This window comes from Poecilia mexicana, unplaced genomic scaffold (assembly GCF_051168715.1).
Source record: "Poecilia mexicana isolate PSO_F unplaced genomic scaffold, ASM5116871v1 scaffold_4, whole genome shotgun sequence".
Lineage (NCBI taxonomy): Eukaryota > Metazoa > Chordata > Actinopteri > Cyprinodontiformes > Poeciliidae > Poecilia > Poecilia mexicana.
The window spans coordinates 14,112,477-14,124,996 of record NW_028263373.1 but is presented as its reverse complement, the minus strand read 5'-3'; positions in this window follow the sequence as shown (position 1 = coordinate 14,124,996).

The window sequence follows — 12,520 nt, the reverse complement described above, 5'->3', positions numbered from 1 at the left end:
TGACTGCACTAAACCGGCTCTAATCAAGCCAAAAGACTGAACCTAGCTGTACTTCCTTCAGGCAGTGTGAACCATGATCTCAGTTGTAATTGGCAAATGAAAGAACAGGATGTCCGACCAGCAGTCTAACTACAGACTGCCCTCTTTCCATGTTAGAAGACACTGAGCAAAAATGTGTGAAGTGTCTCGTTTGCCTATGTTCACCTAAACTTACAAAAACAAGAGGAGGCTCATATGAAATGCTTATTTTAAGTAATTAAATCTTTTCAAACGTTGAGAACGCATGCTTCTATAAGTATGAACACAACATAAACCGAGTTTAAAACAAAATAATTCAGCAAAGACCCAAATTATGAGAAACTCAAGCTTCGCCTGTGTTACATTTGTTTAGAGTCAGACTCCCCTCGCAATAAGACTTGCGTGTGCGCTCTGAGCCTTATTAAAGCTGCATATCAACGGACCACCCAGGAGTTTTACGCAGACCAATATAAGACAGAGGTTTGGAGCAGAAACACAGAGTTGAACATGTGTAGCAACAAGTGGGAAGATCTGAGGAGTTGAGTCAGTTTTCACACTCTGGACTGCTTATATTCACAAGTTAACAGCCGACTCCATCACACATGTCTGCGTGCACATGCACAAACTCAATGCAAAGCCGAGGCCACAGACATCTTCTTTCTTCCTAAAGACAGCTTGACTTGAAACTATCAAGTGATCCGGAATGTTCTCTGCTTCCTCTTTCCTCTCTATTAGACATTTATCCTGTGCCAATATCGAGCCAAGTCTGGTCGCTTCTAGTTTTCCACAGTTTTCAATTTTCTTCCATTTTTTTCTTCTTCTTTGACCTATCCAGATATTCAAAATTTGCCACATGTAATGATTGGATTGTAATTGAGATGTTCTGGAACTACTAAGCTTAGCTCTGAACAAGAACTGTTCTGGAGGAGTTATTAGAGCTTTGAATTTGGACATTTACTTTGGTAATACAAAAAAGTCAACTCTTTTTTATTTTGGAGTAAAACTCATTGTTTTCACGCTTAAATAACATATTTGATATTGTTCTTTCACTTCAGATTCTTATCTCACATGCAAAAAGATCCTCCTTGCTTGCAAAAAAGCTCTACTTCCTCCTTCCTCTCACAAAAGTATAAACTACTTCTGTCTCGTCTTCTATTTCAACATAGATAAACTTGTTTATGAAAGCAAATGCCATTGATCTAGATTTATATTAAAAACAAAGACAGTTTGCACAGTTGTCCAAATATCCTATTGCTCCACTAAGTCTGCTGCCTGTATTATTCTGTCATTTAATGGTTTGCATCATTGTGTTGTTTTCCTGACCTAATTTTGTCCAAGTTTCAGCTGTAGGAATGACTGCATCGGTTTTCACTGATTGCAATGTGCCAAAACCTTGTAACTGTAAAACAACTTCATGTCAACGTTCTGCCACTGCTCCGCTTGAGAGTTGCAATGAGGTGTGTCGCCTAATTCTTGTGTTTGATTTTCATGTAATGTGGCGTAATCAGAAAGAATGGAACCATTTTCATTTTTAGGTTTGCAAGGAAGATATTTTTTTAGTAGAAAAATGGCTTTTATACCACCTTTCAACACAGCATTTGTCCAGTCTTTCTCTAACTAATTTTGAAGTTCAACTAGCTAATTGATTCCTGTAGAACCAGAGCTATAGCTGATACATTTAAAACAGATTTAATGTCTCTTATGTGAAGTTTCTGGGAACATTTAACACTCTCCTAATTGTTCCTTTTATGAACTTTCCCATTCCAGCAACGCGATGACCTAAATTACAATGGAAACGACAAAACCATGGTTTTATTATTTGCTTCTATAAAAAAAGATACATTCCTTTAAAGTTCATATCATGATTATTTTATAACTTAATTTAAAAGCTGCATTTTTCTTCCAAGATGAGTTGACACATTTTTGTTTAAATTATTAAAAAAAAATTTTTTATTAATAATAAAATAACTCCAACATTTTTAGCCACAGGAATGAGAATACCCACAATATGTTTATTTTCATTTGCATCACTCACCGACTTTCTACCTTGGGACTTGTTCCTCGCAGACGTGTCCCTGCCATGTGTTCCCCTTGCGTAGACAAGTGCGGTCCTGCTCAGCTGGGCCGTAGCTGCTTGTCACCCCACCGACGTTCCAACACTGGGCTCCTTTGATGTGCCGAGGGCCCCCCACATGGAGAAAGCAGTTCTGTAGGCACACAAGCAGACGGAGCCTGGAGGGCAGGAGGGGAGGGGCTGTCACGATGAAAGATGGAGCTGTGGCAGTCCAGCTGTTTGGTCTTTCAGCCCAACACTAAACCACTGAAGAGTCAATATTTGGTGCTTTGTGAGTGTCATTCAGTCAGACTCTGTGTACACTTAAAAGAGCCTCCAGGGCTGCTGTGCTGTTAGTTTTTTTGTTTTTTGTTGTTTTTGTGGTTGGGTGATCTTTTAGTCTTTCAAAGCGGCTGGACACATCTTTGAAACAGATACTTAAGAGCAAGAAAACTTATCCAGAAGTGTTTAACTAATGTTAACTGGATGCAAAAGAGGTGCTAAGATGACAGTGGAAGTGGGTGGTTTCAATGAGGAAGTATGTTCAAGGCTTTCTATAAAATCTTCTTAAGCGTCCAGGCACTTTATAAAATCCTTGAGGGTAAATCCAAAGGCTTATTGCAGCTTAGATTTACTTGGAAAGAGCAATATTGATACTAGAGTGAAGAGGAAGGTACAGCGATGAAAAACAACGGGTTTGTTGAAGAAATTACAACTGGAGGAATGCAACTAAGACTGTGCGCGGTCCCTCCAGTCTGTTAGCGTTCACTGTGGCCATACCTTAATGCTAAACATGTGATTTACAGCCAGGAGTCCCAACTCTGAGAATGCAGGGCAAATTCCTGAAAGAGATCAGTGAACCTTTGGACACAGCAGGGGTCGGGACCATCGACGACAAGAAGGACGCAGCTTTGAAAACGAAAAAGGAAAACATGAAAGACACAAAGATATTACAGGATTCATGAAAAATGTAGAACAATTTTACAGACCTCTTGAAGATGTAATCAACATTTGCATATTAAAAGGTTAAGAGATATTGAGAAACCAAGGAAATGCAAGACACTTGTGCAAATAAGCATTGAGTAAGTCTGATGTCTCTGTAGTCGGGACCTTAAAATGGTAAGAGTAAATATTGAAATGAACTGAGAGCAAATGACAGTGCATAATGTGTAAATAAACTTGTTAGCTGACATGTTTGCCATATGAGTAAACAACCTGTTTATGCGGCAGCTTGTGAAATGTTCGCAATCTCTAACCTCAGTGGTTCTTGTACTTGGTTGCTTTTGTGTCTCTAAAACAACAGTGTTGAGTTTTTGCTGTCTAGCTCATCTGTTTTGTGTAAGTCTCATTAAACATTAAAAAACAATCCTGCATCATTTGCTTTAAAACCCATCACGTTCATCTGGCAGTTTGAGCCATTTCCAACTTTTTAATTATTTTTTTGAAGCCAAACTGTCCTGATAAAATTAGTAGGTTCTGATCCCAGCTGCAGAAGCAGTGTCTGTCTTTGTAAACACATAAAAAAAAACCTTAAGTTTAAGGGTCACATTTTTTACCTATAAACGATTTTTGAAGGTACCTTTTTTTAGCTTTTGTTTAACTTAATAAATGAGGAAATAACTCCTGTTAAAGACCGGATCCTTTACAGCTTCAAACCATAAAGCTGACAGAACATACAATTTCTCTTTCGCTGTGAGATGCTACTCAAGCATTTTTGCATCTTTTTTTCTTAGCCATTAATTGACTAACCTTTACTACTATTGATCTACTGCTGAACTAGAAAATGTTAGAGACCCAGAATCAACTCCAAATCTCCAGTTTCAAGAGGGCTTATAGTTTTATTAAGCTATCAGACCTCAGCTGTGCAGAAAATGATTGTGGGCTTGTAGACATACAGCTGTCAACGTGTACTTACGTTTGTATTGTGCTTTGATTGTTTCCACATTTTAGGAGCTGCAGCTAGAAACATGTACACCTTCTAATAGGATGTTGTGCCTTCGACCAACACAAAGTACGATACAATTGTAAATATGAGGAAAATTATTCATGTTACATGAAGAAGCTTTATAAATAAAAGAAAGTTTGGCCTGCAATAGTACCCTCATGGTAGTGGCAGTATCATGATGTAGTGATGCTTTTGTTCAGCAGGGATTGGGCCAGTTAAGAAAAATGTTATCAAGCCTGCAAACGTTTTGAGGCGGAGGGGAAGGCAAGTGAGGTTTATTTGTATCGCACCATTTCACACTCTGACTATCCAGTAAAAGATGGATTCCTTTGTTTTAAATACAAGCAGTGTCAACATAGTTACATTTTAAGAGTCAAATAATTACACTTGTAATTTCTATAAACTATGACAAATGAAAAGGTCATAATCTTAGCCTTAAAAAGTGAAACACATGTGCCACTGGTTATGGTTTGGAGAGGAAATTAACACTGGAAAAACTGGGAAAAGCCTGCAACCAATGAGTCATCCATACTGGAGTATTTTCTTTGAAAGCTGTTGGATGTGTGTTTAATGGGAGGAGACGTAGAAAAAACAACTTGTGACTTCATGAATAGTTTTTGAAAATTGTTAAAACATAAATATATAACAAAAACCTGAATTTGTTCCTCAGCTTGCCAGGTCATAATCTGAGACATTTCATTTAATTTCAAAAGTTTCTGGTCATACGAAAACCTGATTTGCTCAAAAATCTACAAGTTCATCCAGAACGTATGTGGCTAATCCAAATAAAAACACCCTTCAGGTCTTTATCTCCGAAAAACAAGACTATATTGAGCCTAATTCCTGTAATGATGATTCAAGCATCTCAAGTTAGAAATCATTCAACCTGTAGTGTGTGGACAGCCACAGCAGCCCCACCCCAGGGCTGCGAAAACACTTTCTACAATCTTCAACACATTCCTGGCTGTTGCTGCTGATGCTTGATAAGAGTTTTGCTCTGGAGGGATCTTTCCTCTCACTCAGAGAGTAATTACCATCCCGAGTGAGAGGCAGTGCTAATGGCACGAGATAACGTAAAATTCTTTGTTAGGTGGCGGGAAAAGAAATGAATACAGCATCTGGTGACGAAACATTGCAGATAGGTGCTGTGGCAATAGAGACGTCTGATAATCATAATCAGATAAAGCTTATTTTCATGATGGTGACCAGGGAAGGCCAAGTGCAGTAAGTGACCATAGTCCCCAGGTGGCCAGTGCTGCTCCTCAGGGCGTTTAGCTGCAAAAAATTTCAACGATTTTCCACCAGCCTCCGAATATGTGCCTCCAAACAGCATCCCATCCTTTGTTGCTCGCTCCTCCGCTGAAAGTAGGGTTTTCCTGCTGAGGAGCTGGAAAGGAAGTCAGCCAAATATGATGCATCTGTACAGACTGCTGGTATGATAATGATAATCATTACCAAAACGACGATGAAAGATGTGAAGCTGGGTGTAATTCAATGATGTCAGGGGAAGACAATGAGAAGCCGAGGAGAGGAGAGACAGATGTGCACGCCCTGACCTGCAAAATCAAGGGGACGGGGCCAGTGGCCGCTGAGATCAAGGACTCGAAAGGCCGGACAGGAGGTTATCAAAGGGAGTTATCTTTTAAATGTTTCTTCAGACATTTATGCAAACAGTCTGGAGCCAAGTCAGCTGCTGACAGACAAAAAGGGACAGATGGAAGTTCTTTGGACGGTTACACAAGTTAAATGTGTGTGTTTTTGTCTATTTTAAAAATAGCAAGTTTAACTTATATGGGGAAGTGTGTAAAACTACAAAACTCTTGCTTAACTGGAGAGGAGTTTCACATTTTCAGTCTGTTTTTCAGGCGGGAAATATCCTATGTTTGCTTTATTGTCAACAAATCCGGTGAAAAGAGCTAAATAACAATGAGCTGCCTGTAGTACCCTGTGGACTCAAATTCAGATAATAGTTCACTCAATGCTGCCATAACCACTGAAGACAATTCAGCAAGCCACATTTTCATATTTTGAAGTCACATATTTCATGAGGAAAATGTCACTATCTCTTGTGGTGATTATACAAGCCGAACATACTAAAAAAAAAGTGCAAGATTTTACTTTAGCCTGAAAAAATATATTTTTTAACTTGTTTAACTTATTTATTTAAAAAAATTATGTTCATTGGGGGTTTTATATGACAGACAACCACAAAGTTGCATAGTACAGTGAAGTGCAAATTAAAGGATATATTCTTCAACATGTTTGCCATAAAACCCTGAAGAGAGTGTCATGCTTTGTATTCAGCCCTTTTTAATCTGACAACCCTAAATAAAATGAAGTGCTGCTAGATCCACAGTTCATAATTGACAGCTGGACAGTTGTTGAGTGGCAACAGGAAAAGGATTACAGAAAGAAATTCAGAAGAAACCTGGCATAAACATATTTGAGCTTCATTCAGTGACGTTATTCACAGTAGATAGCGTATCCAGAAATTTTCCTCTAGTTAGTGATGCTTCATAATGATTTTACTCAGGCAGAAGTAAAATGCATAGTAACATACAACTACTTGTAAATGTTTTATTTGTTTATTTATTTTTTTATTTTACATTAACTACTGACTTTCACTCAAATAAATGTACTTAAGTAAAGGCAATTTTTTTCCACCTTTCCATCTCTTGGGATCACTATGCAGCAAATATGAAAGGTAATTATAAATATATTTTTTTTCTATTCAAAATGGGAAAGGTGGAAAACTGTTCCAGTATTGAACATCATTTATGAATGCCTACAGCTACAGTCAATGCAGGAATTAAACATTTTATAAACACTGCAATGGTGACACAGAAGAGACAAGAGAGGAAGTAAAAAGCTGAGGTTTAAGAGAAATGCAGCAAAGAGTAGGATCGTGCATTCACCAAGCATTTACTTTAAGGCATTTGAACACATCGTTACCAAGGGGACTGTTAATTATGAAAAACGCTGTAAAACAAACAGAAGTTTCAGTATCCAATAAATTATTTTGATGGAAATTTCCCATTGTAATTTATTTTTAAGTTATTTATGTCCTATTCCAGACTGCTTGTGCCAAGTGGAATGGTAATTCGAAATGAAAAACAGTGAGAAGGATTAATGTGTTGGCAGATGAGTCTCAGACGCTTGCTTCTCGGCCAGAGAGTTGATGGTTTGAGCTGCAGCCTCTTCAGAAGGGAGCGTATCTCTCCAACGTTCGACAATTTTGTGGCAGAAAGTCTGAACATTATTGCATGTTATGGAGGTGACAAAACGGAGAGGCCAAAGCCAATGCTGCTCTTGATTTCTACAGAGCTCTATATACAGTAGGTGATAAAGGTTTCCAGGTGTGTGAAACTTCAATTTCAGTTTAGAGAACAGAAGCAGAAAATAATGCATGAAACATAAACTATGTTTGACTTCAATCCAATATATTCACTTTAAATTTTAACTCAAATCAGCTATTTCATATTTCATATTCACTAAGTGAAACAGATCGTATAGATTAATTGCACACACTCTGATGTTTTCAGACTTTATTGCTATTAAATATGACAATTTTCCACTAACAACCAATGAAAACTTCAAGGTACATTTCTTAGAAGAGTAGGCACGCTTTACTCCTGCACCTCCTCTGAGGATTAGACTTTTTTTTTTTGCACGCAATAAAACTTTGTAACTTCCTCTTTAATTCAACTATTTTGTTGAGGCTGTCAGAGACTAAAATGAGTTTCATTGCTCTTCGCAAACCATCACTTTAAACTGTATAACAATCAATCTTCACTGATCCACAACGTGAAATAAGAAAATGGTAAGATGGTAAAATGTTGCTGTATGATAATCCTAGTGGCTTGTGCCAAAGATTTAGTTCACACAAGTTTGTTCACCCAAGATAAAGTTGGATTACCACTTGGTTAAAATGTTTTTAGACATGATGAGGTGGTTAGCGCCGTAGAGTTTGCATGTTCTCCTCATGGGTTAAGTTTTCTCCTGCTACTTTCTTCTTCCCTCCATCCAAACTTGCATGTTAGTTGCATGTCTCCCTTTATTTCAATAGAGTAGGATTCTGTTAAGATAATTATAATGCATGTACACATTTAATGTAGCATAGTAAATAATTAGTGTACCGGCTGAGCCAGATGATTTTGGACATGTGGAAAATCTCCATGGTACTAATGCCACAGCTCTCAGACACCATGTATGCTGCAAAGCTCTGATGCCTGTAAAGCATTCGCACATCCTATTCTAATACAGCAGCCATGACTTAATACAACTCTTGCTAAATCTCATAAGACATCATGCACACACTCTGTCAGTGTTGATGAACATTCGTTAATCAGGATGCTAATTTACATGAAAGTAAAACTGCTGGTGTGATCTGCTGGTTGATGGATTTAGCTGTAACCATAAACATTTCTTTCTTGAATTCAGAGCCAGAGTATCTGAAAGTAAAGAAGGTGAATTAGGGATGAATATGAAAGATGCTGTGATGTGATTCCTCAGAGACAACTGGTTAATGGACTGTGGACATAATTCCAGGAATATAAGAAAGGGTTTTTAAAATAAATTTAGATAAACATTAAAACCTAAAGTAGAGGATGATGTGTAAGTCATACGTGGATTTTCTTAAGAAATGTTCATCTATAAATTTTATCAACATCACATCTACACCCCATTATATTTGATGAAGGCAGGTTTTCATTAGATCTTCTTTGTATTTTGTTTTTTAATGTCCTGCTGAAAACATGTTTCAATTTATATGGCATTTCCTTCTTCTGTTTCTTGTTGTCTTTATTGCAAATGTTTTTGTGTGTGTCTGTGTGTGTGTGGGTGTGTGTGTGTGTGTGTGTGTGTGTGTGTTTATTGTTCAACAGACAATATTGTTTCCACACTTTGATGTGACTAATACACCTGCAGAGCCAAATTAAAACCGTTCAGGAAATGTTTTATTGTTAGGAAATCGTCTTATTTTCCTGACCAATAAACTCTTTAAACATTCTCAGGGGAGCAGTGTCTTGGCTTGAGTCCTGCCTGGTTCTGTGGGAGATTACCTCCTTTGACCTGAAAGTCTTGTAGAAAACATGCAGGCTGACACACCTTGATGACATAGCCTCCATCTGACTTAAAGTTTGCCTGTTAATTAAAGCTGTAAACAGATGGAGGCTTTGTGGCTGACTTCATACTTGACATTTAAACTTGCTGACTCTTGGAGGTCAAGAGATGTTTACCCCCTTGGAGAAAGGAAGGGATTGTTTTTCTCCACTTCTGCACTCTGACTGGCAAACTCATATGATGCGCTTCGTATAAACAGAGTAGCATTTTATTTGTTCTTTTAATTAAATATGAAAATCTGAAAAGTGTGGTGTGCATTTGCATTCAGCTACTTTTCCTCTAACTTTAAAAAAAATCCAAAGCAACTTACTTTTGATGTGAGTTGCTATGAAAGTAGCATCTATATGACATGAAACTTTGATTTAAAAAAAACATCACAGTTTGTGGTTTTAATATGACAAAATGACATATCAGGGATAATTTTGCACAATTTGGGATTTTAATTGTTATTTCTTTGTTATGCCTTTAAGTATTTGACATATTAAGCTCTCCTGTTAAGATAGTCCAGAATATTTTTGTTAAGTTCGCTTTCCTTACAAGCTCTTTGAAGAACCTTGTGTAAGAATGATACTACATAAATGAAGTTGCCTTGCCTTGTTATGTATAACTTGTTCGAGTGTTTTCTTCATTTTTTTCAAAATGACACATTCAAAGCAAAGTCTTACTGACTGAGAAGGCTAAAATTCAGTACTTTAGCCTTTTCTAGGTGTGAGATGTTTCTTCGTTCATTCCAGATTTCACAACCACTTAGTGCAGGAGGCTGACATCAACAGACAAGAGGTGTGGTACCCCATGGGCAGGTTCCCAGTGCATCCAGGGACACACGGCCAGGCATACTAACTGAATCATGAGGACAAAGACCTCCTGTCCTATAATTATCAGAGAGAGCATGTAAGCGCCACAGCTTGGACCTTCTCTCTGTGAAGCAGCACTCCTAACCAGTCTTGTCCTCTGTGCTGCCGAAGCAGAACATGTTGACATCACTTGTAGGAACTCCTTTGACTTCCAAGCCGATTGAGCACATTTTTATGTGCAATACTTCATAACATTGTCAGAGCAGTCTTGTTGCTCAATACACAGAACGTTAAAAGTAAGGCATTATATTGTCACTAGACCCTATGCGGTTTATCATGTATTTTTTCCTAACCTGAAGTAATAAACGCACTTTACTTTTCAGCATACGGCCTCTCTGGTTTCACTTCTGTTTGTCCTTCTTGTTCAAATGAGCTCAAACATAAACATCAAAGATGATGATCAGCTTCCCTATGAATCATAGGATATGATGCTTTTTCCAAGATTAATTAAGGACCTTCCTGAAGTGACTGTGAAAACCAAAAAGAAACAAAAGGTTCACACAATTAAATATATTATACACGCTCGTTAAATTATGTGCATTGTAAATGACAGCAGTGAGGATGAATGTTGAACCAAAAACTTTGTGTTTATGGGATGAGGACTGTTACATTGCGTAATTGCATACTCTATTAACTTCTTAACTAGCCCACTGACACACTTCTGGGAATACTGAGATATCTGGTGCCCTCTGCTGGACAGATATGCAATTAGTTAATACTAGCGAACGATCAACTATTTGCTTATGAAGAGACCCAGAAAGCAAAATTTTCACTGATAAATTTGCTACTAACTGAGGCAAAGCACCTTGTGTTTGCTTTGCCTCAGTTAGAGTCTTAGAACATGGATGCCATGTTATTTTGGAGCTTTTAGCTGCAGTGTTGAGAAGACCGACTCTGGGTGTCTGGAGGCATCCTATTGCAGCAGCCAAAAAAACAAAAAAAAACAAAAATGAAATTATAAAGGCAATAAATCCTCCTTAAGGAAATTATTTAAGGATGATGGAATAAAATTAAAAACAGAAAACAATGATCTCAGAGTCCAGTCGTTCTTGAGGGAACAGGAAACGTAGGCCCTGCAGTGTTGACAGCTTCATTGTTTCTGCAAGACAAAGAGAGGGCTAGGAATGTTGAGAACAACGAAAAGAAAACTAATTGTATACCAAATCATGGGTTTACTTACGCAGGAAAAAAAAAGAAAGAAAGAAAGAAAGAAAGAAATGGTGGAAATGTTCTTCTTTGTGAAGAAGAAACTAGTGTGATGTATGAGTTGGTTTTGGATTCCAGAGTAGATTTGTGTTTATTGAGGAAGCCTCTCCTTTGCACTTGCTGAAACGTGACAGTGTGGAAGCCCAGGTCCTAAGCAGATCAGCCCGGCTCAGCGAGGCTTAGAGCCAGGACCACTGCTGCCTCTGCTGCCTCTGCTGCTGCTGCTGCTGCTGCTGACCGGATCCCTGCGTGTATTCCTCACATCCCGGCTGTGTTATTGTTGTTCCAGACAAAAGAATGAACATTTTAGACTCGGTTCTTTATTCCACAACTTTTTTGTTGTGCTGCAGTTGTTCTTGGAAGGACATGCTGCTCTGTGAATGGCAATCTCTGTCTAGAACAAAACTATAAACCAACGGGGTTTCCAGCTGGGTTTCATATTCTTGCATTCTTAACATTATTCGTATCACTTTAGAAGCATGCTGCGTCTCATCTAAGGTTGCTGCAAATCTGGCAATTGTGACATTTAGTTGAAAGGCACATGCCATTAAGGTTTATGGGTTTTTTTTTTGTTTGTTTGTTTTGCAAAATATATGTTTGGATCTATGAATTTGTAACCAACAAAGAAAAATCTTGGAAAGTAAATTCATGGAGTGGTTCTGATTTGCAAAGGGAACGAAAAACTAACTGAGTAGAAATCATACAACCTCTTCAGATCATACTAAAATCCCTGCTGCCCTAAACAAGAATTCAAAACTCCTTTACTTTTTTTCCTCACCATATTCACCTTGTTAATTAACATGCAAAACATGATTATTCACTGTATAATTTTGTTTCATCAAGTGGAAGTAAAGAAATTATCTTTTTCTTTTGTTTTTAAGACAAGAGGGGTAAAAAAAAAGAAGCTCTAATTAGCTGTACAGGATCAGTGTGTTCCCTTCATGCTAAAGATGAAACTGTGAAAGAATGCAAATTATAATTGATACAAATTGCAGTGGTTTTCTTTGGTCAATTGTTTCCCTTGTGCCGGTTAAGCCTGTTTATTTTCCCTCAAGCAGTGCCACATGTTTTAAGGAACATTCATTTGTGGGCTGTGAAGCAGAGCTTAGAAAACCTGCCAAATTGTCTCTTCTCATGCTAAATGGCGTATTCAGCTGTTGTGGTCTGTTTCAAGTTGTTCATTGGACTGGATGTTAAATGTCTAATTTCTTCAAACTTCTAACAAACACAGGCCCCATGGAGAACCACACACAAACTCAGCAGCTTGGCACCACCACCTCATGCTCATCAATACCTTGGTCAAAAACTGCTGCAAGATGGAAG